Source organism: Salmo salar, chromosome 01 (genome assembly GCF_965601325.2).
Source record: "Salmo salar chromosome 01, fSalSal1, whole genome shotgun sequence".
NCBI classification, from domain to species: domain Eukaryota; kingdom Metazoa; phylum Chordata; class Actinopteri; order Salmoniformes; family Salmonidae; genus Salmo; species Salmo salar.
Genome location: NC_138291.1, coordinates 8,817,651 through 8,845,338, shown reverse-complemented (window position 1 = coordinate 8,845,338; position 27,688 = coordinate 8,817,651). Strand labels below are relative to the sequence as shown.

At 41.2% G+C, this 27,688-nt stretch overlaps 1 non-coding gene across 2 annotated transcripts; it reads right to left on the bottom strand.

The window, feature by feature from the left end:
- Nucleotides 1-370: 370 nt before the first annotated feature.
- LOC106607016 (uncharacterized) lies at nucleotides 371-23,567 on the bottom strand. 2 transcript variants are annotated; one of them, XR_014380735.1, is made up of 3 exons: nucleotides 23,110-23,567; nucleotides 6,311-6,536; nucleotides 371-5,923 (listed from the first exon to the last, which is right to left on the bottom strand). It is a non-coding gene; the product is annotated as an uncharacterized LOC106607016 (transcript). The 2 variants fall into 2 exon arrangements; XR_014380740.1 differs by having other exon boundaries at nucleotides 6,311-6,497; nucleotides 23,110-23,564.
- Between the last annotated feature and the right edge of the window lie 4,121 nt (nucleotides 23,568-27,688).

Below are 27,688 nucleotides of genomic sequence, written 5' to 3'. Positions count from 1 at the left end.
AATTAGTGTGAAGTGCCTTGCTCAAGGGCACATTTTTCACCTTGTCGGCTCAGGAATTTGAACCAGCGAATTTTAGCTACTGGCCCAACGCTCTAATAGCTAGGCTACCTGCTACTCTTACAGAGACTACTAGTTCTGGTATGAGATGTGTGGTTCTTCATCCTGCAACAAGGGAAGCTTGTCAGATGAGATGACAACTTGGTTGGATGTGTGGTTCTTTATCCTGCAACAAGGGACAAGGTTGTTGGATGAGATGACAGCTTGCACCAACTATATAGGGGAATGCCAAAAATGACAAAAAAGTTGAATATCTGGAGCATCAGCATTTGTGGGTTCGATTACAGGCTCAAAATGACCAGCAATACTGGTCTAAAGAAGGACAGTTTTTATTGCTTCTTTAAATCAGAACAGTTTTCAGCTGTGCTAACAATTGCAAAAGGGTTTTCTATAATGATCAATTAGCCTTTTAAAATGATACAACTGGTATTAGCTAACACAACGTGCCATTGGAACACAGGACTTCTGATAATGGGCCTGTGTACAAGTCCCATTAATAAAATCAGCCATTTCCAGCTACAATAGTCATTTACAACAATGTCTACACTGTATTTCTGATCAATTTGATGTTATTTGAAATGGACAATTTCTTAAAAAAAAAAGAAAAAAAAAAAGACATTTGTATGACCCATACACTGGCTAGGTAAAGTGGAATGACAGCAGACTGGTAGCCAGGCTACAGAACACGTACAATTAAATCAAGTTCAATATAGGTCAAAACAGATTTCAGTCCTTCAAAATGAGAAAAAAAATGGTGAAAATAGAAAAGAGGCAAATAATTCTACTAAAACAACCTTGCTACATTTAAGATCTACATTTTATTTGCATTCTTTAGTGTTGCAGTAGGTCAGGTGGAAAATAAATTTAGCTTGGCCTTAGCTTAGTCAAATCAGCTTTATCAGTTGAAGAAAATAAAAAAAGACTGCATTCTGAAGGGGTTAGCCTGAATACATTCGAGCTGTAGATAAAATGAGTCCTGTAACTTATCCTTACGTCATGGAGTTAATCGTCGTTACATCACGTAGTTAATCTTTACATATTCTCCTTTTTATGCAGACTACAGTGTCTTCACTGTGATGACTAACTCACCTTACCTTCACATGCTAACTACACAATTTGTTTTTAATCAGGTAGTCATACTGAGACCAAGGTGTCTTCTACAGATGAGCCCTGAATTACAGAATATACACACGAAAATACAAAACAGAATGCAAGCAGAAAGAAAAACATGGTCATAAAAGAAACACATTCATCAGTAATAAAAAGGTCCTCAATTTTTAAATAAAAAAAATAAAAAATAAAAAAAACAGCTTTATGAATGACATTTTTTATTTTAAATCACATTTTCTAACATCGTGAAGATTATTTGTAGAACACAGTGCAATTTTTTTTTAAATATATAGAAATCAGAAAGCTGTAGAGACCAAAGGAATGCCCAGAGTTAACCATCCCTGAGACTGGGTTTAGTAACTCTGTAGGTCTTAAGGTTAGTAATTGTGTTTGGTACAGTGGGACTTTTTGTAAAAAATGGGACTTTACAAATGAAAACACAGAAATACATCAACCTATGTGACAGCAAAGAGGACCAACCATCTTTCTGGTAGAGAACGCAGTGATGAGTACTAAACCTGTCACCCGTAATAAAGCAACTATGATAAACTGCATCTAACGGCTTTAATGAAGTGGCAGCTGCGTTCATATAGAAGATGTTGCCATAGTCTAGGACCGGTAGGAACATCGACTGAACGATCAGCTATCTACTATTTAGTGAGAGGCATGACCTACTTATAAAAAAATATATTCTCAGCTTCTTAATCGTCAATATGCTTTATATTGAAAGAGATTTTTATCTATCCAGATGCCCCAATATTTGTAAGCAGAGACACAATCAATATGGGCACCATCCAAAGTACATATGATTTAAATCATGAAGTATTTGAAGGCACTCTATAGAACATACAGTATACTTTGTTTTAGCTACATCCAATACTAATTTCAGGTCAATAAAGTTTCCTGTAGTTCAGATATAGCCTCGTCAACCGTGGAAGCAATAGCATACAAAACAACATCGTTGGTGTGCAGGTTAGGTAGTACCAAAGGTACTGTAAACAAGGTAAAAAAGTTGAAGTCCATATTGAGTACTTTCAGAAAGTATTCATATACCCATGACTTATTCCACATTTTGTTAAAGCCTACATTTTTTTAAATGGATTGAATATATTTTCCACACCCAATGCCTGGATGTATTGATACTTCACCATGCTCAAAGGAATCAAACATGTTGTTGTTGTTTTTAACCCATCGATCAACCTCCCAGGTCTTCGTAGTTGAATCTGGGTTTGAAATTCACTGCTCGACAAAGGGCCCTTACAGATACTTGTATGTGTGGGGTAGAGAGATGAGGTAGTCATTCCAAAAACATGTTAAACACTATTATTATTGCACACAAAGTGAGTCCATGCAACTTCAGCACATGTTTCCTCCTGAACTTATTTAGACTTGCCATAAAAAAAAAAGGTTGAATATGATTGACTCAAGACATTTCAGCTTTTCATGTTTTATGAAAGTAAAAATGTCCCTAAACATATTTCCACTGACATGGAGCCAGTGTCAAAAAGTCTCAAGTTAATCAATTTTTAAATTCAGGCTGTAACACAAAATGTGGAAAAAGGTCAAGGAGTGGGAATACCTTCTGAAGGATGGTAGCAGTACAGTGATATTTTCCTTGGCCATGTTCAGTCTCTCCCCCCCCCTTTTTTGTAGTAGCCAATTGGTAGTTACAGTCGTCTCATCCGTACAGACTCAGGAGAGGCGAAGGTCGAGAGCCATGCATCCTACGAAACACAACCCAACCGCACTGCTTCTTGACACAATGCCCACATAAACCAGAAGTCAGCCGCACCAATGTGTCGGAGGAAACACTGTACACCAGGCGATCGTGTCAGTGTGCACTGTGCCCGGTCCGCCACAGGAGTCGCTAGTGCGCGATGGGACAAGGATATCCCTGCCGGTGAAACCCTCCCCTAACCCGGACGACGCTGGGCCAAATTGTGCGCCGCCCCATGGGTGTCCCGGTCGCGGCCGGCTGCGACAGAGCCTGGACTCGAACACAGAATCTCTAGTGGCACAGCTAGCACTGCAGTGCCTTAGACCACCGCGCCACTCGAGAGGCAGTCGGCTTTCTTCTATGTCCTTTTGTGTTGTTTGACCTTGTGCCTATTTAAGCTTGTCAATTGAGTGAAGTTCTTCCCACAGTCAGAGCAGTGGTATGGCTTCTCACCAGTATGTACTCTCTTATGTACCTTTAGTCTTTGTGCATTTACGAAACTCTTTTCGCATTCAGTACAGGCATGAGGTTTCTCTCTCACGGTGTGAGTTTTCTGGTGTTTTCGACATGTTCCCGCGAGCGTGAAACGCTTCTCACAGACGGGGCATTGATAAGGCTTATCGCCACTATGACTGCGCATGTGGCCTTTTAGCTCACAGCTAGACGAAAAACCTTTTCCACAAATAATGCAGTTGAAAGGCCACTTCCCTGTATGCGTCAATGATTGATGGTGTTTAAGGGAATCTACCCTGATGAAACATTGATCACAGTCAGGACATTGGTACGGTTTCTCTCCAGTATGTGTTCGCTGATGTATTTTCAAGCCACATGTATTGGAATACTGTTTTCCACACTCAGAGCAGACAAAAGGCTTTTCCCCAGTGTGCATTCGCTGGTGGACTATGAGTTGGTGTCGGTAACCAAAACACTTTCCACAGTCAGAGCAAAGGTAAGGTTTTTCTCCCCTGTGTGTTATACTCTGATGTTTTTGTAAGAGGTTGGAAAGACAATAACTTTTATCACATTCAGAACATTGATATGGTTTCTCTCCAGTATGTCTTGACATATGAACTTTCAACTGAACTGATCTTGAGAACTTCTTATCACATTGCTCACATTGGAAAGATTTATGTCCCAGATGTAAGAGCTTGTGTTGATTTAAGCATCCTGCTGAGGAGAAATTTCGCCCACAGTCAGAGCAGTGATGAGGCTTCTCTCCTCTGTGAATCCTTTCATGTGCTTTTAAGTCCTCTTCTATATGAAAGGTTAGACCACAGTCAGAGCAGAGGTGAGGCTTCTCTCCAGTGTGCTCTTGCATGTGTCTCTTAAATTGTAATGCATAAAGGAAAAATGAATTACAATCGGCACAGTGGTAAGTTTGCTCTCCAGTGTGTGAGTACATATGTATCTTAAGTTGTAATTGTCTTGAGAAATTCTTCTCACAATGAGAGCACTGGTAAGGTTTCTTGCCAGCATGTACTGCCAAGTGTTGTTGAAGATTAGATTTTCTGTAGAAACTCTTCTCACAGATGGGGCACTGGTGAGGCTTTTCCCCAGTGTGTATTTGCTGGTGCCTAGTAAGGCTGCGTAGTTGAGCAAAGCTCTTTCCACAGTCAGAACAAATAGAAGGCCTTTCTATATGCGAGTTTGCCTGATGATCTTTTAATTTTCTGGAAGTCGGATAACTTTTCTTACACCGGTAAGGTATCTCACAAGCGTGTAAAAGCAAGTGTTCTTTAAGATAGGATTGTTTTGAGAAACCCTTCTCACAGTGAGGACACTGATGAGGGTGAGGGTTCTCTACAGAATGTTCATGCAGGTGTTGATTAATATTGGAACTTTTTTCAACAGCATGTATTTCCTGACATTGTTCTTCTACATTTCTGGTACTTGGTGACCCAACAGCATCAGTATGGGTCACCATATGTTCTTTCAATCCATCTGAAGTACTGTACCTCTTCTCACATTGCAGACAGTGGAAAGGTTTCTCTCCCATGTGTAACTGCATGTGTTCCTTTAAAGTTTCCTCAGCAGAGAACCTTTGATCACAGTCAGGGCAGTGGTGAAACATCCCTACCTCATGAATTAACAGGTGGTATTTAAGATGCGGCTTGGTTTTAAAACTCTTCTTACATTGACCACATTGGTAAGGCCGCACCCCAGTATGCGTCATCATATGAACTTTTAACTGATCTGAATTGGTGTACCCTTTGTCACATTGGGTGCAGCAGAAAGGCTTAATCCCTAAATGTATCCGCTTGTGTTTAGTTAAATACCGCGCTGTAGAAAATGTTCGCCCACAGTCAGAACAGGGGTGAAGCTTCTCTGTGTGAATCATTTCATGTGCTTTTAAGTCCTCTTCTATAAAGAAACAAAGATCACATTTGGAGCAGACGTGAGGCTTCTCTCCAGTGTGCTCTTGCTTATGTCTCTTAAATTGTAATGCATTAACGAAATATGAATTACAATCTGAACAACAGTAAGGTGTCTCTCCAGTGTGTGTGTACAGCTGTTGAGTATGGTCTGATGCTGTGAAAGTCTTCTCACAGTAAGGGTATTTATACAATTTCTCTCCAGAATGTACTAACACATGATTAGGATCAGAACTTTTTACTACAGCATGTGATACTTCTTGACATTGTTTTTCACAGTCAGGGCATTGGTACGGTCTCACACCAGAGCATATAACCATATGATCTTTCAACTGATCTGATCTAGTGTACTTCTTACTACACTCTAGGCAGTGGAAGGGTTTCTCTCCTGAATGGAACAACGGCATGCGTTTCCTGATACATCCTGCTGAAGAGAAACTTCTCCCGCAGTCAGAGCAGTTCTGACACTTCTCTTTAGGATGGACTGTCTTGGGTCTCTTTGACAATGTCACAGTAGAGACACTTTCTTTGCTACCTGAACAGTGGGACGGCGTCTCTCCAGAGTGCAGGTGCCGTTTAAGACGTGATTGTTTTGTGGAGCTCTTCTCACGTTGAGAACTGTGAGGAGATCTATTGTCTTGGGGTCTTGAGGACTCAGAGCTCTTTCCTGTGCGAATGACAACAGAAGAAAAAAAAAAAAACATGTCAGCTGCTGAAACAAGTTACACCATATCAATTGTTGAACACTGTTGGCATTATAGCAGTAGATATAAAAATAAAAAGTTATTAAACAGAATAAAACAGCATGAGGACTACTTCTATTAAGTATTTTGGGAACCCACCCTGTATTCCACAGACAGTTCTACTATATCTAGGAAACAATAACTTTGGGATAGGATATGTTGTAGAACATGTTTCCCAACTCCTCTGTAGTTGCCTTCCAGCGATTGGACAAGACACCCAAGGATTCAGGGTCAAATATATAATAATAATATTTAAAAAAAGAAGGAAAACATGCCCTAAACACATTCAATGCACTCGGTTCTGTTCATACCATCATCAGCGAGGACAGAAGTCATCTCCTCCTCTTCTACTTTGATGTTGACTCTCTGGCCCGGCATAAACCTGCAGTCCTCCAGCAGCACTGTTAACTTCTTTAGAGTCTGCCAAGACGCCATCTCTGGAGCCTGCTGCCCACCGTCACAACCAGGACCCAGTGACTCTGTACATTTGGTCTCAGACTTGAAAGAAAGAGGCGAGTTGGGTTCATCTTCACTGTTCTAAAAAACAACCACCCCACCCACACACACACACACACACAAAGGGGAACTAGATTTTAAGCAGGTTAGCAGCAAGGTAGGAGTCGGTTGTTAAAACTTCTTATGGCTCAAATCCCGTTAACGGGATTGATTTGACAACTTCCGGTGAAATGGCAGAGCGCCAAAAAAAAAAAAAAAGCTTAAATATTTTGAACTTTCATACATTCACAAGTGCAATACACCAAATTAAAGCTGAATTTCTTGTTAATCTAGCCACAGTGTCAGATTTCAAAAAGGCTTTACGGCGAAAGCAAACAATGCTATTATGTGAGGACAGCACCCCATCTAACACAGACAACCATATTTCATCCCGCCAGGCGCGACACAAAACTCAGAAATAACGATATAATTCATGCCTTACCTTTGACGAGCTTCTTCTGTTGGGACTCCAATATGTCCGATAAACATCACAAATGGTCCTTTTGTTCGATTAATTCCGTCGTTAGATATCCAAAATGTCCATTTATTTGGCGCGTTTGATCCAGAAAAACACCGGTTCCAACTCGCGCAACATGACTACAAAACATCTCAAGTTACCTTTAATCTTTGTCCAAACATTTCAAACAACTTTCCTAATACAACTTTAGGTATTTAACGTAAATAATCGATAAAATTTAAGACGGGATAAACTGCGTTCAATACCGGAGGAAAACAAAGTGGAGCTTTTCAGGTCACGCGCCTCTATCAAACAGTACACTTCACTCGAGCCTCATTCATTACACAAAGGAAAAACATCAACCAATTTCTAAAGACTGTTGACATCCAGTGGAAGCGATAGGAACTGCAAGCAACTGCCTTAGAATTATGGATTCTCAATGAAAACCCATTGAATAGAGAGTGACCTAAAAAGAAAAAAAAAAAAAAACATTCTGGATGGTTTGTCCTCTGGGTTTCGCCTGCCAAATAAGTTCCTTAGAGTGTTTTCTATCCAAGTCTACCAATTATATGCATATCCTAGCTTCTGGGCCTGAGTAGCAGGCAGTATACTTTGGGCACACATTGGACGTGAAAATAGCACCCTCAAGCCATAAGTTAAGCAGGTTAGCAGCAAGGTAGGGGTCAGTTGTCACCGTTTTCCTCACCCCGTTTGTTAGTGTGTCAAATTGTGACTGAACAAGTTCACTTACTGCAATTACATGGTAAACCAGAAACACTGGTTCTATGTTCCAGTTCCTTTTAACAGTCCATTTTTCAACCTGATGTGCTAGGACCTACGCTGCTGAGGCCCAGTTAACCTTCCTGATTCAGATCTAACCGTTAATGTATGTTCAAGTCTTTATAAACGGAATACTCACCCCTCTCACTCTCACCCTCTGCTCTGGTTTAATGAGCCAAATGTGGAACTGGCTCTGCCTCCAGCTTCCTGCTGGGAAACCAACCCCCTCCCTCTTCATTCTGTTCTCCATGGCAGCATGCTTGTGAGCTGCCCGCTGTCGCTGATTGGCTGGGACTCGTGGGGACAATGTTAGCCTCTTCCTCTATTTCGGTGATGTCTTCTTTCAGTTGTAGTAAGCGAGACATTCCTTGTTCCTCTGATTCTGTTAAATCAGCATTCTCACAATAATCCTCCAGTATTTTTACGACGCAGTGAGCGTCTACTCTCTCCTTTGACTTCAGACCCATCTCTGCCACATATTCCACACCGCTCACATAGATAACGTAAATTATCCTCAGTTAAAGTCCATAAACTCAGTGCTATGTCATCCAACAACGTTTCCCTCTCTGGACTCATTTTTTCCTACTCATGTGGTAAACAAGGCAATAGTCAGTTTGGTAAATGATGACTTGCCAGCTGGTTACTGTTCACATTTCTCACAATCCCCAATTAGCAACGAGTACTCAGCAGGCAGGCGGCTCGCCAAAGCAATTCTGGCGCTTTTAGATGCAAATCAACTCGCCAGAGATACAAAAACTTGTCTTCTCTAGCTTTTCTTCTGCGCCTGTGCTCACATGAAGATCAGTCCAAGTGCTACTTCCAGCATCAAAGGAGAGGAGCAGGATGAGTATGTCCCGCTGTCCTTAAAATTAGAACACACAATGTAAGCCAACTCTGAGTTTATAAAAAAGGTAGTCAGTACACTTAAACATGAACTATTATTATACTGATTAGCAACATGTTAGCACGAGGTAATAGTCTCCTACAGAAAATGTTATTCTGCTTTCCCTCGACCCATTCAATTTTGGGTTGAAAAGGTACATTCTAATGTGCATTCCATCTAATGTGGGCCACCAACCAGACTTCACAATGGGGAAATGAAATGCATCTCATTTTCAACACAGCATTTAACCTAGCTCACAATGTCTGCTGTGTGGATCGAGTAGTCATTTGAAAGAGTAAGAACATTTCAGCGAGACAACTCAAAGGCGAAATCCATTAAAAACGCCAAGAGAGAACTCATTGCCCTTGACAATCAACCGTTCTCTGTCGTGGGTGATGTTGGCTTTCGCCGACTGGTCGAGCACCGGTACACACAAAAGAACTCCGGAAATTTTCCATGGGAAGTTAAGCCATGGAATTTGGGGAATTTTGCTTAACTTCTTTGGGCTTGGGGGCAGTATTTTGACATCTGGATGACAAGCGTGCCCAAAGTAAACTGCCTGTTACTCAGGCCCAGAAGCTAGGATATGCATATAAATTGGTAGATTTCAACACTGATAAAATAATGTCTGAGTATAACAGAACTGATATGGCAGTTAAACCTGAGGAAAATCCATCCAGAAAATCCATCCAGGAAGTGGGATTTTTTTGATGTGGGTGGTTTTCAATTGAATGCCTATTGAGTATCTAATGGGTTAGGACACAGATTGCAGTTCCTATGGCTTCCACTAGATGAAACAGTCTAGACTGTTTCAGGCTTGTTTTCTGAAAAATGAAGAAGAATGAGACCTTTGTCAGTGGACTGAGGAAGAATGCAGAGCTGGTTTGACTGTGTGCGCGCCCTTCGTTATTTTTCCTTTCTATTGAACACACTATTGTCCGGTTGAAATATGATCGATTATTTAGACAATTGACAAACTGAGGATTAATTATAAACATCGTTTGACATGTTGACGAACTTTACCGGTACTATTAGGATGTATTCGTCTGCATGTTTTGACCGCCTTTGAGCCAGTGGATCACTGAACAAATTGCGCCAACAAAACAGGGTTTTTGGGATATAAAGAGGGACTATCGGACAAAACGAACATTTATTGTGTAGCTGGGACTCTTGTGACTGAAGATCATCTGATTGCAAAAGGTAAGTGATTAATTTCATCGCTATTTCTGACTTTCATGACTCCTCTACTTGGTTGGAAAATGTTTGTATGCTTTTGGAAGTGGGGCTCTGTCCTCAGATAATCGCATGGTATGCTTTTGCCATAAAGCCTTTCTGAAATCTAACAAAGTGGCTGGATTAACAAGAAGTTAATCTTTAAACTGATGTATAACACTTGTATTTTTATGAATGTTTATTATGACCATTTCTGTATTTTGAATTTGGCGCTCTGCAATTTCACCGGATGTTGTCGAGGTGGGTCGCTAGCGGCACGCCTGCGCCAGAGAGGTTAAATTCATTAAAAAGTTAGCTTATAACAGTGAACCTTTTGTGGGATAGACAAGGCAATTCTAGGTCTTGTGGCATATTTTGGTTAAACTATCCCCAATTCAATGGAATTGCACTCTTCCATCACGTACAGTGCACTCTTCCATCACATGTACAGCTGATTCTCAAGATCTTGCACACTAATGAGATGCTATAGAGCCAACACTACATGCTTTCTGGTAAGTTTTGATTACAATATTGGGTGGGATTAAATATATTTTATATGACACCATTTTTTGTTAACTAGTAAATATCCTACAGCAGTGTGTTTAAATCATTTCTAACTTGTTAACAATTTCTGCTAGTTAGTTTTTGCTACCATGTGGCTTTTAGCTTGCTTGAGCCTGCTAACTGAGTGTTAATTCACCTGTTTCCATACATGTTTCATTTTAAAACATTTATCTTACAAAGGAGTTGTTTAATCTAACTGCTTAACTATTTCTGTACATAATTTTGTTGTAATCTAAACAGGATAATGCCACGGGTACTATCTGATGTGTGGAAACATTTCACTGCAGCTAATGTAGAAGGAAAAGCTGTGTACATTTGCAAATACTGTGCCAAATCATGTGTGAAGAATGCATCAAATATGCAGAATAATCTGGCAAAGTGCATAAAGTTCCGTTCACGACAAGCAACCTCTGTCCCTCTACTTCTATTTGAGGTGAAAATGATGAATCTGACACCTTATCGATAGCAACAGCTCATGGTCCTCCTGGAATCAGAAGTTGACTAAATGGAGGAAAGTAGTCAGATAAATGCTGATGAATGTCTTGCTCGAGCTGTGTATGCAACTGGTTCACCTCTCATGCTCACACGCAATGTGTATTGGAAGAGATTTCTGAATGTTCTTCGCCCAGCATACACCCCTCCAACCAGACATGCATCATCTATTCATTTGCTGGATGCAGAGTTCAAGTGAAATTCAAGCAAATCATAAGAGAAAGCAGACTGTATTGCAATCATCTCTGATGGGTGGTCGAATGTTCGCGGTCAAGGAATAATTAACTACATCATCTCCACCCCTCAACCAGTATTCTACAAGAGCACAGACAAGGGACTACAGACGCACCGGTCTCTATATTACAGATGAGCTGAAGGCAGTCAATGACCTTGGACCACAGAAGGTATTTGCACTGGTGACAGACAACGCTGCAAACATGAAGGCTGCTTGGTTTAAAGTGGAGTAGTTCTACCCTCACATCACACCCATTGGCTGTGCTGCTCATGCATTGAATCTGCTCCTCAAGGACATCATGGCACTGAAAACAATGGATACACACTACAAGAGAGCCAAGGAAATGGTTAGGTATGTGAAGGGTCATCAAGTTATAGCAGCAATCTACCTCACCAAGCAAAGTGAGAAGAATAAGAGCACCACATTGAAGCTGTCCAGCAACACCCATTGGGGTGGTGTTGTCATCATGTTTGACAGTCACCTGGAGGGGAAGGAGTCTCTCCAAGAAATGGCCATATCACAGTCTGACGATATGGACAGCCCCATCAAGAGGATCCTCCTGGATGATGTATTATGGGAGAGAGTGCTAAGCAGCCTGAAACCTATAGCAGTAGTCATTGCACGGATTGAGGGAGACAAAGACATCCTGTCTGATGTTCAGATTCTGCTTGCAGATGTAAGAGAAGAAATCCGTACTGCCCTGCCCACTTCACTGTTGCTCCAGGCAGAAGAAACTGCAGTTCTGAAATACATCAAAAAGCATGAAGACTTCTGCCTGAAGCCCATACACGTCACAGCGTACATGTTGGACCCCAAGTATGCTGGCAAGAGCATCCCGTCTGGTGCAGAGATCAACAAGGCCTATGGTGTCATCACTACCGTGTCTCACCACCTTGGCTTGGATGAGGGCAAGGTTCTTGGCAGGCTGGCGAAGTACATCCAAGCAAGGGCTTTGGGATGGAGATGCAATATGGCAGTCGTAACAACATATCTCAACAGCCACCTGGTGAAAGGGACTTTGTGGATCTGAGGCTCTTTCCCATGTTACCTTCATCATCCTCCAAATCCCACCAACATCAACCGCCTCAGAGCGCAAACTGGTCCTTGTTTGGGAACACACACACAAGCATTCAGGCTGACCAATACAAGGGTTGAAAAATTGGTGGCCATTCGGGCAAATTTGAGGCTTTTTGAGCCTGACAACGAGCCATCCTCAACAAGGTTGGAAAGTGACAGTGAAGATGAGGCCTCAGAGTGATGTTCAAGAGGTGGACATTGAGGTCTAAGGAGAAGACATGGAAGCCTGAAAGGAAGACAACGAAAGCTTTAGTTTCTTGACCATCATTTTACAGGTATGTTGAAAATGTTTTTGGGAGATGCGATAGATCATAGGGGATCATTCAATATTCCCTTTCTTTTGTTGTTCAGTGAAATCATGTGTAGAGTCAACTCGTTTAATTAAAGTTCAATGCGTAACTAAATATATTTTTTATTTATTTCTATTTAATAATTTGCCAATTATGTCTACTTATGACAAGGTAAAAGGTTTATGTTGGTCTCCATATGATATGGTAAATATACTGCTCAAAAAAATAAAGGGAACACTTAAACAATACATCCTAGATCTGAATGAAAGAAATAATCTTATTAAATAATCTTATTAAATACTTTTTTCTTTACATAGTTGAATGTGCTGACAACAAAATCACACAAAAATAATCAATGGAAATCCAATTTATCAACCCATGGAGGTCTGGATTTGGAGTCACACTCAAAATTAAAGTGGAAAACCACACTACAGGCTGATCCAACTTTGATATAATGTCCTTAAAACAAGTCAAAATGAGGCTCAGTTGTGTGTGTGGCTTCCACGTGCCTGTATGACCTCCCTACAACGCCTGGGCATGCTCCTGATGAGGTGGCGGATGGTCTCCTGAGGGATCTCCTCCCAGACCTGGACTAAAGCATCCGCCAACTCCTGGACAGTCTGTGGTGCAACGTGGTGTTGGTGGATGGAGCGAGACATGATGTCCCAGATGTGCTCAATTGGATTCAGGTCTGGGGAACGGGCGGGCCAGTCCATAGCATCAATGCCTTCCTCTTGCAGGAACTGCTGACACACTCCAGCCACATGAGGTCTAGCATTGTCTTGCATTAGGAGGAACCCAGGGCCAACCGCACCAGCATATGGTCTCACAAGGGGTCTGAGGATCTCATCTCAGTACCTAATGGCAGTCAGGCTACCTCTGGCGAGCACATGGAGGGCTGTGCGGCCCCCCAAAGAAATGCCACCCCACACCATGACTGACCCACCGCCAAACCGGTCATGCTGGAGGATGTTGCAGGCAGCAGAACGTTCTCCACGGCATCTCCAGACTCTGTCACGTGCTCAGTGTGAACCTGCTTTCATCTGTGAAGAGCACAGGGCGCCAGTGGCGAATTTGCCAATCTTGGTGTTCTCTGGCAAATGCCAAACGTCCTGCACGATGTTGGGCTGTAAGCACAACCCCCACCCGTTGAAGTCGGGCCCTCATACCACCCTCATGGAGTCTGTTTCTGACCATTTGGGCAGACACATGCACATTTGTGGCCTGCTGGAGGTCATTTAGCAGGGCTCTGGCAGTGCTTCTCCTGCTCCTCCTTGCACAAAGGCGGAGGTAGCGGTCCTGCTGCTGGGTTGTTGCCCTCCTACGGCCTCCTCCACGTCTCCTGATGTACTAGCCTGTCTCCTGGTAGCGCCTCCATGCTCTGGACACTACGCTGACAGACATAGCAAACCTTCTTGCCACAGCTCGCATTGATGTGCCATCCTGGATGAGCTGCACTATCTGAGCCACTTGTGTGGGTTGTAGACTCCGTCTCATGCTACCACTAGAGTGAAAGCTCCGCCAGCATTCAAAAGTGACCAAAACATCAGCCAGGAAGCATAGGAACTGAGAAGTGGTCTGTGGTCCCCACCTGCAGAACCACTCCTTTATTGGGGGTGTCTTGCTAATTGCCTATAATTTCCACCTGTTGTCTATTCAATTTGCACAACGGCATGTGAAATGTATTGTCAATCAGTGTTGCTTCCTAAGTGGACAATTTGATTTCACAGAAGTGTGATTGACTTGGAGTTACATTGTGTTGTTTAAGTGTTCCCTTTATTTTTTGAGCAGTGTATATCCAAAGCAAAAAACATTACATTTAAGACTGAAGTAAAAAAAATGTAATGGGCAAAAGAAAAGCATATGCAGAATTGGTTAGTTTAGTCTCTCTTTAAGGGTGAAATTGTCTGTGGTTGGAGGTGTAGGCTACACTCTGCCAAAACTCATTGCCTCGTCACTAAACTCCATCGAGTATCGTGGAGTAGCTTACACTATAGCTGTGGTCTAGGTCTGTGGCTCAGTTGGTAGAGCATGGTGTTTGCAACGCCAGCATGGTGTTTGCAACGCCAGCATGGTGTTTGCAACGCCAGAATGGTGTTTGCAACGCCAGAATGGTGTTTGCAACGCCAGCATGGTGTGTGCAACGCCAGGGTTGTGGGTTCGATTTCCACGGGGGGCCAGTACAAAAAAATAAATAAATGTATGTATTCACTACTGTAAGTCGCTCTGGATAAGAGCGTCTGCTAAATGACTAAAATGTAAAATGTAGGTTGCCTGGTTTCTGTGTCTAGTTTTCTAGCCTACACCCACTGTGCCAGCTCTTTACTGACCCATGCCTCTGCCTGTTTGGCAACACTTTTCAAATGTCTGACTATATCCATAATCAGTAGACGGTTTTGATGAAGAGGTCGTTTGCGTCGCCGAGCAGTGCCCAAGAAATAATTAAATCCAATTTATTAGATTATATCACCCCCCTTCCAAAAAAACCAAACAAACATGGTTCTATGATGTCTTCTCACTTTGCATACGCGCCCATGTTCCGCGCCCGTTTGTCCTAGCTACGTTTCACAACGGTTTGTACAGAACGACACATTTCCCCAAAACATTCTTGAACAGACTGAGGTACATTTGGTGGGATGTGGCTTGAAGCGGGCAGTGATGTATTTAAAGGACAGCGGCCATGCTGACAGCGTCCCACGACCCAACCCCCTCGTTTTGAACTGGCCGTTGAGAACACCTCCATTTCTGTTCAATTGAACGCTGCCGTACTTTGTTTCGTACTGAACACAGCTCATGTACCATACTGCCGCAGACAGGAAGCAGACAAGCAGTGGAACGGAGTGTGTGCAAGCCAGCATTGAAATCCATGTTTTGATTTAGCATCTAACTATTGATGAAATTATTTCCTGGTCTACCGATAGGTGTTGCCACAGACGACAAAGTGGGAAAAGCGTTTCCGAACAGGTAGACGGACACGGGTCTCGAACTATGTCTATAGTAGGTGGGCTAATGTTAGGATCTCTGTCTAGCTGTATATCTATCAACCTAGATCTAGGTCTGTCAACCTAGACGGGTCTCTCAACTAGTGATGCACTGATGTGACATTTTTGGCCAATATCCAATATTTTCCTTGCCCCCCCCCAAAAAAGATACCGATATTTAAAATTTTAGCGGCCTTTTAAGCATTCTAGTACAGTTAAATAGTTAACACACACATGGACACAGCGGTCTAAGGCACTGCATGTCAGTGCAAGAGGCGTCACTACAGTCCCTGGTTCGAATCCAGGCTGTATCACATCCGGCTGTGATTGAGAGTCCCATAGGGTGGCGCACAATTGGCCCAGCGTCGTTTGGGCTTGGCCGGGGTAGGCCGTAATTTGTAAATAAGAATTTGTTCTTAACTGACTTGCCTAGTTAAATAAAGGTTACAACCACACTGACCAAAAGGTTATTTTGTTGGCATTTACGCATGTCCCCATTACCAGTAGGAACATCATCAAAACCAATTTATTTCACTTTATTTGCTGTGTTGTTTTGTTGTTCAGTCGTTTCATTCTCAACCAGGATTTCATCATGTCAAGCAGTGAAGTTTCAGCTCTATCTGTCCGTGGCCTCTCTTCCTCGGTGCGCACTGTCACTGTGTCCGTTTCCATCTTGTCCAGCTGTGTAGGTAACATTTCACATAATCCCGGTTTCTCGTCTGCATCGAAGTAGAGGTACTTGTACATAGCATCGTGCATGGTGGCGACACAATAAAAAGAGAGAATGTCACCGACTCGCTTGTTCACAGCCTGTGTGGGCAGTTTTGTTGAGCAGGTGTTTCAATGCCATGACAGAGGGTATCACGTCTGCTACAGACACAGTTGATGAGCTTATTTCTCCAGTCAGTTGTTTGAATGGAGCTAGCTATAATGTGTTCATGTTTCCAACATGTTCTCAAATGCCATTGAAATGGCAGCAGCGGTATGACAACCAGCATATTCATGAGCATGCAATACGACTGTCCTCAGTAGGAAATCCTCGACGACCCACTGTGCTGTCAGACACAGCATGCTCATGGGGCTGATATCGCTCGTCCAAATGTCAGTCGTGACACTATTACTGTGTAACTCTGGTAGGGCAACGTCTGAAAAATAGTGCACTTGGTATTAGGGTTCCACATTTTGGGGAATATTCAGAGGTGGAAAATTTCCGTGGGAATATGTGGGATTTAAAGGGAATGTATGCATATTAATACCATTTAACCTCACTAGCGTAGGGGGCAGCATTCAGAATTTTGGATGAAAAGCGTGCCCAAAGTAAACTGCCTGCTACTCAGGATATGCATATAATTGGTAGATTTGGATAGAGAACACTAAAGTTTCCAAAACTGTTAAAATAATGTCTGTGAGTATAACATACCTGATATGGCAGGCGAAAACCTGAGGAAAATCCATCCAGGAAATGCTTTTATTTTGAAATGCCTGTTTTTCCATTGAAAGCCTAGCCACCATACGAAGACTTATGACCCAGTTCACGATCCCTATGGCTTCCACTACATGTGGCCAGTCTTTAGGCATTGTTTCAGGCTTTTACTCTGAAAAATTAGGGAGAAATACCACTTTCAATGAGAGGACAGTGGAAATTTCCGGACATGAGTCCAGTGCGTGACCGGGAGCGCACCTTTCTTGTTTCTCCTTTTCTATTGACGAAGATATTGTCCGGTTGAAATATGATCGATTATTTATGACAAAAACAACCTGAGGACTGATTATAAACATCGTTTGACATGTTTCTATGAAATTTTATGGTACTTTTTTGATTTTTTTGTCTGTCAAAGTGTTTGTAATGATTTGTCTACTGGGCGCTGTTCTCAGATAATCGCATGGTTTGCTTTCGCCGTAAAGCCTTTTTGAAATCTGACACAGCGGTTGGATTAACGAGAAGTTTATCTTTAAGCTGGTGTATGACATTTGTATCTTATGTATGTTTATTATGAGAATTTCTGTTTTGAGTTTCACGCTTTGCAATTTCACCGGATGTTTGAGACAGTGGATTACTGAACAAAGCGCACTAACAAAATGGAGGTTTTTGGATATAAAGAGGTACTTGATCGAACAAAACAAACATTTATTGGGTAACTGGGAGTTTTGTGAGTGTAACCATATGGAGATCATCAAAGGTAAGTGATTAATTTTATCGCTATTTCTGACTTTTGTTACTCGTCTACTTGGCTGGTTACTGTTTGTAATGATTTGTCTGCTGGGCGCTGTTCTCAGATAATCGCATGGTTTGCTTTTGCGTAAAGTCTTCTTGAAATCTGACACCGTGGTTGGATTAACAAGAAGTTAATCTTTAAACCGATGTATAACACTTGCATGTTTCATACATTTTTATGAGTATTTCTGTTTTTGAATTTGGCACTCTGCAATTTCACTGGATGTTGGCCAGGTGGGACGGTAGCGTCCCACCACCCCTAGAGAGGTTAACCTGTTGGGGCTAGGCGGCAGTATTTGCACGGCCGGATAAAAAAAAACGTACCCGGTTTAAACTGGTTACTACTCTTGCCCAGAAACGAGAATATGCATATAATTAGTAGATTTGGATAGAAAACACTCTAAAGTTTCTAAAACTGTTTGAATGGTGTCTGTGAGTATAACAGAACTCATATGGCAGGCCAAAACCTGAGAAGATTCCATACAGGAAGTGCCCTGTCTGACAATTTGTTCTCCTTCTGCGGCATCTCTATCGAAAATACAGCATCTCTGCTGTAACGTGACATTTTCTAAGGCTTCCATTGGCTCTCAGAAGGCGCCAGAAAGTGGAATGACGTCTCTCCAGTCTCTGGGCGAAAAACAGCAGGAGATTTTGTGAGTGGTCAGGCTGAGAACAGTGACACTGGAGATGCGCATTCATGTGAATTCTCCATGTTTTTCTTTCTCTCTTTGAATGAATACAACGTCGCCCGGTTGGAATATTAGCGCTATTTTACAAGAAAAAAAAATCGCATAAAAATTTATTTTAAACAGCGTTTGACATGCTTCGAAGTACGGTAATGGAATATTTTGAAATCTTTTGTCACGAAATGCACTCGGATACTGACGTGAACGCACGAACAAAACGGAGGTATTTGGATATAACTATGGATTATTTCGAAACAAAACAACATTTGTTGTTGAAGTAGAAGTCCTGGGAATGCATTCTGACGAAGAACAGCAAAGGTAATCCAATTTTTCTTATAGTAAATCTGAGTTTGGTGAGGGCCAAACTTGGTGGGTGTCAAATTAACTAGCCGTGATGGCCGGGCTATCTACTCAGAATATTGCAAAATGTGCTTTTGCCGAAAAGCTATTTTAAAATCTGACACCGCGATTGCATAAAGGAGTTCTGTATCTATAATTCTTAAAATAATTGTTATGTATTTTGTGAACGTTAATTGTGAGTAATTAAGTAAATTCACCAGAAGTTTGCGGTGGGTATGCTAGTTCTGAACATCACATGCTAATGTAAAAAGCTGGTTTTTGATATAAATATGAACTTGATTGAACAAGACATGCATGTATAACATAATGTCCTAGGAGTGTCATCTGATGAAGATCATCAAAGGTTAGTGCTGCATTTAGCTGTGGTTTTGGTTTTTGTGACATATATGCTTGCTTTGAAAATGGCTGCGTGATTATTTTTGGCAGGGTACTCTGACATAATCTAATGTTTTGCTTTCACTGTAAAGCCTTTTTGAAATCGGACAGTGTGGTTAGATTAACAAGAGTCTTGTCTTTAAAAATGGTGTAAAATAGTCATATGTTTGAGAAATTGAAGTTTTAGCATTTATGAGGTATTTGTATTTCGCGCCACGCAATTCCACTGGCTGTTGACTAGGTGGGACGCTTGCCCAGGGAGGTTAACGGTGTGGTCTACAGCAATAGAGTGGAAAAGCAGCCATGGTTTTGGACAATTAATAGACACTGTAGTAAATAAAACACATTGTACTCTTGTCCAGAACCGCACTCTACAGAGACTTCAGATCATTAGAAAGCATTCGCCATAAATTACACCCGAATGTACATGTAAATCTCAGGGGAGTCCTCTTACATTTATGAACTTTACAGTCCTGTAAGCTCTCTCCCCTCAGTTATGCACAACAAGATCAACAATTAACTTAACCAGAGAGAGATGAGCTAAAATATAACAAGGGAACAGTAGATAAACCCTCAAAACGTTTTCTTCTTGTAGTTGGCTGACAAAATTGCACTGATAAACGATGGGGGAATAGTAGCCCCATTGCCTTTCTGCTGCTTGTCTGCCAATGCATGCTTTTCCAAGGAAGCAAACAATGTACCAGGCCAGCTGTGATTTACAACCTAACAGCCATATTTGTTGGATTACCAAGAAATGTATTGGTGAATTATATTAATCATGTATTGAATCTATTCTGCCAACAAGGCCAGTTAATACTTGGTCTAACTACATGTCTGTTCTCTGTAGACCAGGGTTCCCCAACTGGCAGACTGCAGGACAAATTTGGTCCCCCCATGAATAGATTATTATTTTTATATTTATTGTTGAACAAACTACTAAAAACACCAACATATTAGCTCCATATGACTTTAATTTTGGAAATCTGTTCCAAAGTACTCCCACGCATAATAGATATTTGATCGATCATATACAAATGTAAGCAAGGTTGGAAATGATTGTTTTAGTCAAATATTATCTGTTTTGCCTTATTGTGATCCATTTGCAGTACTAATTATATTCCGGCCCCCTGACCAGCCCCTCAAAAACAAATTGTCCAGCAGCTGAATCTAGTTGATGATCCCCTGCTGTAGACAATTAGAACGTACAAGTGTTTCTCAAAACAACATTTAACTTATCCTCCGGTGAAAAGTCAGATTGTCGCTGAAACGCTGTTCCCTTGTCGCAGAGACATGAAAAAAAAGTTTACGTCTCTGGACTTCCGCAACGTCCGTTGTGGTTAACGGACTGCCACAACCACACCAAATCTTCCTGTGACAAGATGCAGGAGTTCTACAATTCTCAGAAAGAGAATTTCTTAACTCATTTTCTGTAAGCTCACCATTACCTTGTAAATACATTTTGTTGTGGGTTTATTTCCCCTAATAATAAATAGAACGTAGCTAAAGATGTTGTCAGCTATATTATTTGTATTTTATTCTGTTATATTATTTAGACTACTATAAAATAAGTGTGTTGACTGATCAGGTAAGTGAGTCTTCTGTTTAATGAATAAAATAGCTATTGATTTTATGTTCATGGCACAGCCAGACCAGAGACTGAATTATATCATGATTTCTTTATGGATGGTGTATATTCAATGGATTTATTAAATAGAGGTCCACCCGGGATTGGCCCATGTCTGCTCTCACTTCTAAACTTGCCAGCATGTGCACGGGAGGTAATAAAAGCTTAGGGCCTATCCCGGCAACAATGGGACTATGAATTGTGTTCTTAAAAACGGCCTGATTTTTATTTATTTTTTACAGGCAACATTTCATAAAGTCCGTTCGTAAAGGGTATATGATAACTCAAAATCTAATTAATTGACTTTTTTTCAAGGATGTTTTAGTCACAATTTTACATCTAGCTAAAGGTGTTTGGTGCAGTATTTCTCAAGTTCAAAAATGTACAATGTGTTGTCCAGGGGTGTACAGCATGACCATTTTAATTGCATATACGCCAAAATATTTTGCTGTGCGACCTGGAATTTTTATTTACAAAATGAAGGATTCTAGCTTTATTATCTGAAATATTTTCTGTTGTGCTCCTAAAATTTATTTGTGTGCCCCTACATTTTTCAACTTAGGTGCACATGTGCTCCTTGTAAAAAAAGTGAGTAGAGCCCTGTTGTCTTATGAAAACAAAGTCTGATTGCTGCACTGCTGGCTAACTGTCTTTGTTCTGCGATAGGATTGGATATCACGCAATCCGCAGCTGTGTATCCCGTATTAGGGGGCATTGTTGAAATCAAAACCCAACTAAGTACTGATGACCTCTTGTACTCAAATATCAGTTATGGAAGATACTGACTTTATGACAAATTAACCTACTTGCACTTTCAAGTGAATTTTGGCACTGGAATAAATGTTTCTTACTAATATCAATGTCACATATACTGTTTTCAACAAGAGTTCAGTTCTGCTTTAATGACAGTGATCCATTTTCTTCCAGTGGGTGAGGCCGTTTAGGGAGTGGTCTCTCTTCAACAAAGCAACACCCTGTATTGCCCCTGTACCCTGTAAGGGACAGTTGGTATTGCATCAAATATAGCCTCATATATAAAAAGCAATGACAAAAATGTAAGCTATTAGAGGGCATAATGAATAAATCACTTACATAAATTTCTGAAAACGAAATTTGATGTATCACTGTCGTCTTCAAATGATTTTAAATTCATTGTGTCCACATGTGGTTGTGTGTTTTGAATTGGGTAAACAAATCAAAATCACAACAAAAAAATGATTGCAGCAGTTAGCTGAAAGGTGGCAGGCAGAATCTGATATGGAGAGAAATACCTTACTATTGTGTTTCAAATTAACCTAGCTTTGGGGAAACAACGGGAGTCTGTATTGGTTGGAGCCCCGAGTTGTGCATCGTTCTGATGGCTGGCGATGGAAAATAAACTACCACAATATAGCCGGCTTCACCAAAATAACATTTCCTTTCAACAAAGGCTTATGTATAATCTCTAGGCACTCTACTTACCAGATGTAAAGTGAAATGTCTCCCTATCAAATAAACCTCAATCCAACTTTTGTCCAAACCGCACCATATACCCAAGTTCCAGAGGACTGCCATGAATTCTACCACTGTCGACAGCAGGAATATGGTACAGTTTGAATAAAAGTTAGATTCAGAATATTTGATAGCGAGGGTCACATTTCACTTTAGGTCTGGTAGAGCTGGAGATTATACATATGCCTTTGTGGACTGGAAAGTTTTGGTTGTTGGGTGAGTTTCGGTTCAGGGTGTTTGGTTCAGGGAGTCAAACCAATACACAGACGCCCGATGTTGTGTCACAAAGTTAAACTTAATGGTTTACTTAGGGCTTATTGTAGTTCTCTGGGTGGTGGTTCCCCGCCAGACGCAAATCACTTCTTAAAGGAAAAGGAATGTATAGCCTTGGGCGTAGGGAAGGCGACAACAAATAGCAAGTGGGAGGCCTTTTTTTTTTTTTTTTGCATACTGGGATCGAGTCGGTAACTCGATACTATGTACCTTTGTTTGTCCTGCGATAAGGCGTCATTTTCTTTGGGTGCTGCAATCCGTCGTTTAATGGAGTTATTTATGTGACGACTGATATTCGGAAGTAAAGTATACGACACTACGCCACTGAACTACATATCACGGAGTTGAGAATTATGTTAGGGTGTATACCTTTTACAGCATCATTTTAACAATAGGCCTATGTCATAATTTGAAGCTACATCATTTTGTTATGACAACAACATCTTCACATTTATACAAAAATAAAACAATATATAGTAAGTAGCACGTCCCCCATTTTGTTCACAAGACATGCTAACGTTAGCTAACTACTCGCTAGCGTGCATCATATTCATACCGAATAAACACATATCTAGTAAAGTTTTGCACAAAACTGTTATATAGCTAGTTGAATAACTCACCATATTAACGTTTTAAGCATATATGAATCTTAAATCAGTCGAACTCGTGGAAATGCCCTCATTGCCATGCTCAAATTTGAACTGATCGCAAGGAAATACTCATTTCCGGTGGCTGCTGCTGCTGCTGCTTCTTCTTCTTCTTCTTCTTCTTCTTCTTCTTTAGAAAGAAATTAAAGAGTACCGCTTCTTCTATGCCTGGTATATTGCCGATCACACAATGTAATGTGCATCCCGCCACATACTATGCGGGTCGGAAACAGGATTCCCCCCCCAAAACTACAAAAATTAAATAAATAAATCTTACAGCTTTTCTGTTAAAAATAAATCAATAAAACGGATCTGATCCCTACACATGGTCAAGGGGAACATGGGGGGGCGGGTCTTCCAGCGCCAGTACCCCTTGCAAGCCTTTCGATGTAAAATCCTTGAGTCGCAAAAACGTTTCTGTTGCAGCCACAATACTGTCTAGTTTCTTCGAGTTCTTTGAGACTTGTGCGTACAGTTTATAACCGTGGCAATGAACGCAACAAAATCCATCTTTTTAATATCAGTATGTGTACAGTAGATGGCGCTATATCCCCACGGGTGGTGTGGGCCTCAATCAGAAGAGTAAGGAACATTCATTACTTTTGAGCGTTCTAAAACGTGAACGAAAAATTATTGATTAAATAATTGATAAACCTGAACCTTGTGTGATGGACGTGGGTCATTAGCAAGCAATGTGTCTGAAGGAGATTGTACTGCGAGATGTGTTATAATAATATAATTGCTGCTTTTTCAGATTGCAATGCAGTGTAGTGGCACAGTGGTCTATGGCATTGCATCTCAGTGCAAGAGGTGTCACTACAGTCCCCGGGTCGAATCCAGGGTGTATCACATCCGGTCGTGATTGGGAGTCCCATAGGGCGGCGCACAATTGGCCTAGCGTCATCCGGGGTATTCCGTCATTGTAAATAAGAATCTAAATTAGATCGCTTGTTGTTTCCACTGGGAGCAAATTAGTCATAGTGGACAGAACCAGGGTTGCCAGGCCTAGCTAAAATTTCTAACCCAATTACCTTTGAAAACCCACCCACAAAGAAAACTATCCCAAAAAAATTTCGCAGCAAGTGAGGAGTTGTCACATTTATCCAATTAACCCCTTTTCCAGGATGTTATGGAGCTGACTAAGCAGGAATATCAAAGTCATTTTTAACGATGTAGGCAAAGAAGCAAAATGTGATTTCCATCAATTATAATTCTTGCAAGAGAAAAGATAAAATCGCCCGTATTGAACTCTCCAGATAATTTCCCATCAATGGATGTCGATATAACTTGTTTTGAATGCTATGATTAAGCAGTAAGGCCCTAGGTGTGGTAAATTGCATTTGGAAAGTATTCAGACCACTTGACTTTTTCCAAATTTTGTTGCATTCCAGCCTTATTTAAAATTGATTCATTTTTTTCCCTCATAAATCTACACACTATACCCCATAATGACCAAGCAATAATAGGGTTTTAGAAAATGTTGGCGCATATATTTACAAAATAAAGTGAAATATCATATTTACATAAGTATTCAGACCCTTTACTCAGTACTTTGTTTAAGCACCTTTGGCAGCGATTACAGCCTCGAGTCTTCTTCAGTATGACGCTACAAGCTTGGGACACCTGTATTTTGGGAGTTTCTGCCATTCTTCTCTGCAGAACCTCTCAAGCTCTGTCAGGTTGGATGGGAGCATTGCTGCACAGATATTTTCAGGTCTCTCCAGAGATGCTTGATCGAGTTCAAGTCCAGGCTCTGGCTGGGCCACTCCAGGAAGTTCAGAGACTTGTCCCGAAGCCACTCCTGTGTTGTCTTGGCTGTGTACTTAGGGTCGTTGTCCTTTTGGAAGGTGAATCTTCATCCCAGTCTGAGGTCCTGAGCACTCTGGAGCAGGTTTTTATCAAGGATCTCTCTGTACTTTGCTCCGTTCATCTTTCCCTCGATCCTGACTAGTCTCCCAGTCCCTGCCGCTGAAAAACATCCCCACAGCATGCTGCCACCACCATACTTCACTGTAGGGATGGTGCCAGGTTTCCTCCAGATGTGACACTTGGCGTTCAGGCCAAAGAGTTCAATCTTAGTTTCATCAGACCAGAAAATCTTGTTTGTCATGGTCTGAGAGTCTTTAGGTGCCTTTTGGCAAACTCCAAGTGGGCCGTCATGTGCCTTTTACTGAGGAGTGGCTTCCGTCTGGCCACTCTACCATAAAGGCCTGATTTGTGGAGTGCTGCAGAGATGGTTGTCCTTCTGGTAGGTTCTCTCATCTCCACAGAGGAACTCTATCAGAATGACCATCGGGTTCCTGGTCACCTCCCTGACCAAGGCCCTTCTCTCCCGATTGCGCAGTTTGGCCGGGTGGCCAGCTCTAGGAAGAGTCTTTGTAACCACCAACTTCTTCCATTTAAGAACGATGAAGGCAACTGTGTTCTTGGGGACCTTCAATGCTGCAGAAATGTTTTGGTACCCTTCCCCAGATCTGTGCCTCGACCTCATGGCTTGGTTTTTTTCTCTGATGTGCACTGTCAAGAGTGGGACCTTATATAGACAGGTGTGTGTCTTTCCAAATCATGTCCAATTGAATTGGACTCCAATCAAGTTGTAGAAACATCACAAGGATAATCCATTGAAACAGGTTGCACCCGAGCTCAATTTCAGGTCTCATAGCAAAGGGTCTGAATACTTATGTAAATAAGTTATTTCTGTTTTTTATGTTGTATAAATTTGCTAAACATTCTAAAAACCTGTTTTTACTTCGTCATTATGGGGCATTGTTTGTAGATTGATGAAAACTTTTTTTAAATCAATTTTAGAATAAGGCTGCAATGTAACAAAATGTGGAAAAAGGGAAGGGGGTCTGAAAACATTCCGAATACACTGTACAGTGAAGAGGCGACTCCGGGATGCCTCCTTCTAGGCAGAGCTCCTCTGTCCAGTGTCTGTTCTTTTGCCCATCTTAATCTTTTATTTTTATTGGCCAGTCTGAGATATGGCTTTTTCTTTGCAACTCTGCCTAGAAGGCCAGCATCCCGGAGTCGGCTTTTCACTGTTGACGTTGAGACTGGTGTTTTGCGGGTACTATTTAATGATGCTGCCAGTTGGGGACTTGTGAGGTGTCTGTTGCTCAAACTAGACACTCTAATGTACTTGTCCTCTTGCTCAGTTGTGCACCGGGGTCTCCCACTCTTTCTATTCTGGTTAGAGACAGTTTGCACTGTTCCGTGAAGGGAGTAGTACACAGCATGGTGTGAGATCTTCAGTTTCTTTGCAATTTCTAGCATGGAATAGCCTTCATTTCTCAGAACAAGAATAGACTGACAAGTTTCAGAAGAAAGTTCTTTGTTTCTAGCCATTTTGAGCCTGTTATCGAACCCACAAATGCTGATGCTCCAGATACTCAACTAGTCTAAAGAAGGCCAGTTTTAATTGCTTCTTTAATCAGTTTTCAGCTGTGCTAACATAATTGCAAAAGGGTTTTCTAATGACCAATTAGCCTTTTAAAATTATAAACATGGATTAGCTAACACAACATGCCCTTGGAACACAGGAGTGACAGTTGCTGATAATGGGCCTCTGTACACTTATGTAGATATTCCTTTTTTTTTTTGAATCTGCCGTTTCCAGCTACAATAGTCGTTTACAACATTAACATTAATGTCTATACTGTATTTCTGATCAATTTGATGTTATTTTAAATAGACAAAAACATTTCTAAGTGTCCCCAAACTTTAACAGTATTGTACCAGTCATACGTTTGGACACATCTACTCATTGAAGGGTTTTTCTTTATTTTTACTATTTTGCACATTGGATAATAATAGTGAAGACATCAAAACTATGAAATAACACATATGGAATCATGTAGTAACCAAAGAAGTGTTAAACATATCAAAATATATTTTAGTTTCTTCAAAGTAGCCCCCCTTTGCCTTGATGACGGCTTTGCACAATCTTGGCACTCTCAACCAGCATTTCAATTAACAGGTGTGCCTTGTTAAAAAAAATGTTTTAGTGGAAATTCTATCCTTCATAATGCGTTTGAGCCAATCAGTTGTGTTGTGACAAGGAAAACAGAAGATAACTCTATTTGGTATATGACCAAATCCATATTATGGCATGAACAGCTCAAATAATCAAAAGAGAAAACGACAGTCCATCATTACTTTAAGACATGAAGGTCAGTCAATTCGGTTAATGTCAAGAACATTGCAGTGCAGTCGCAAAAACCATCAAGCGCTATGATGAAACTGGCTCATGAGGACCACCACTGGAAAGGAAGACAGAGTTTCCTCTGCTGCAGAGGATAACTTCATTAGAGTTACCAGCCTCAGAAATTGTAGCCCAAATAAATGCTTCATAGAGTTCAAGTAACAGACACATCTCAACATCAAATGTTCAGAGGAGACGGCATGAATCAGGCCTTCATGGTCGAATTGCTGCAAAGAAACCACTACTAAAGTACATCAATAATAAGAAGAGACTTGCTTGGGCCAAGAAACATGAGCACATTTCTATTTAACCAGGCAAGTCAGTTAAGAACAAATTCTTATTTACAAT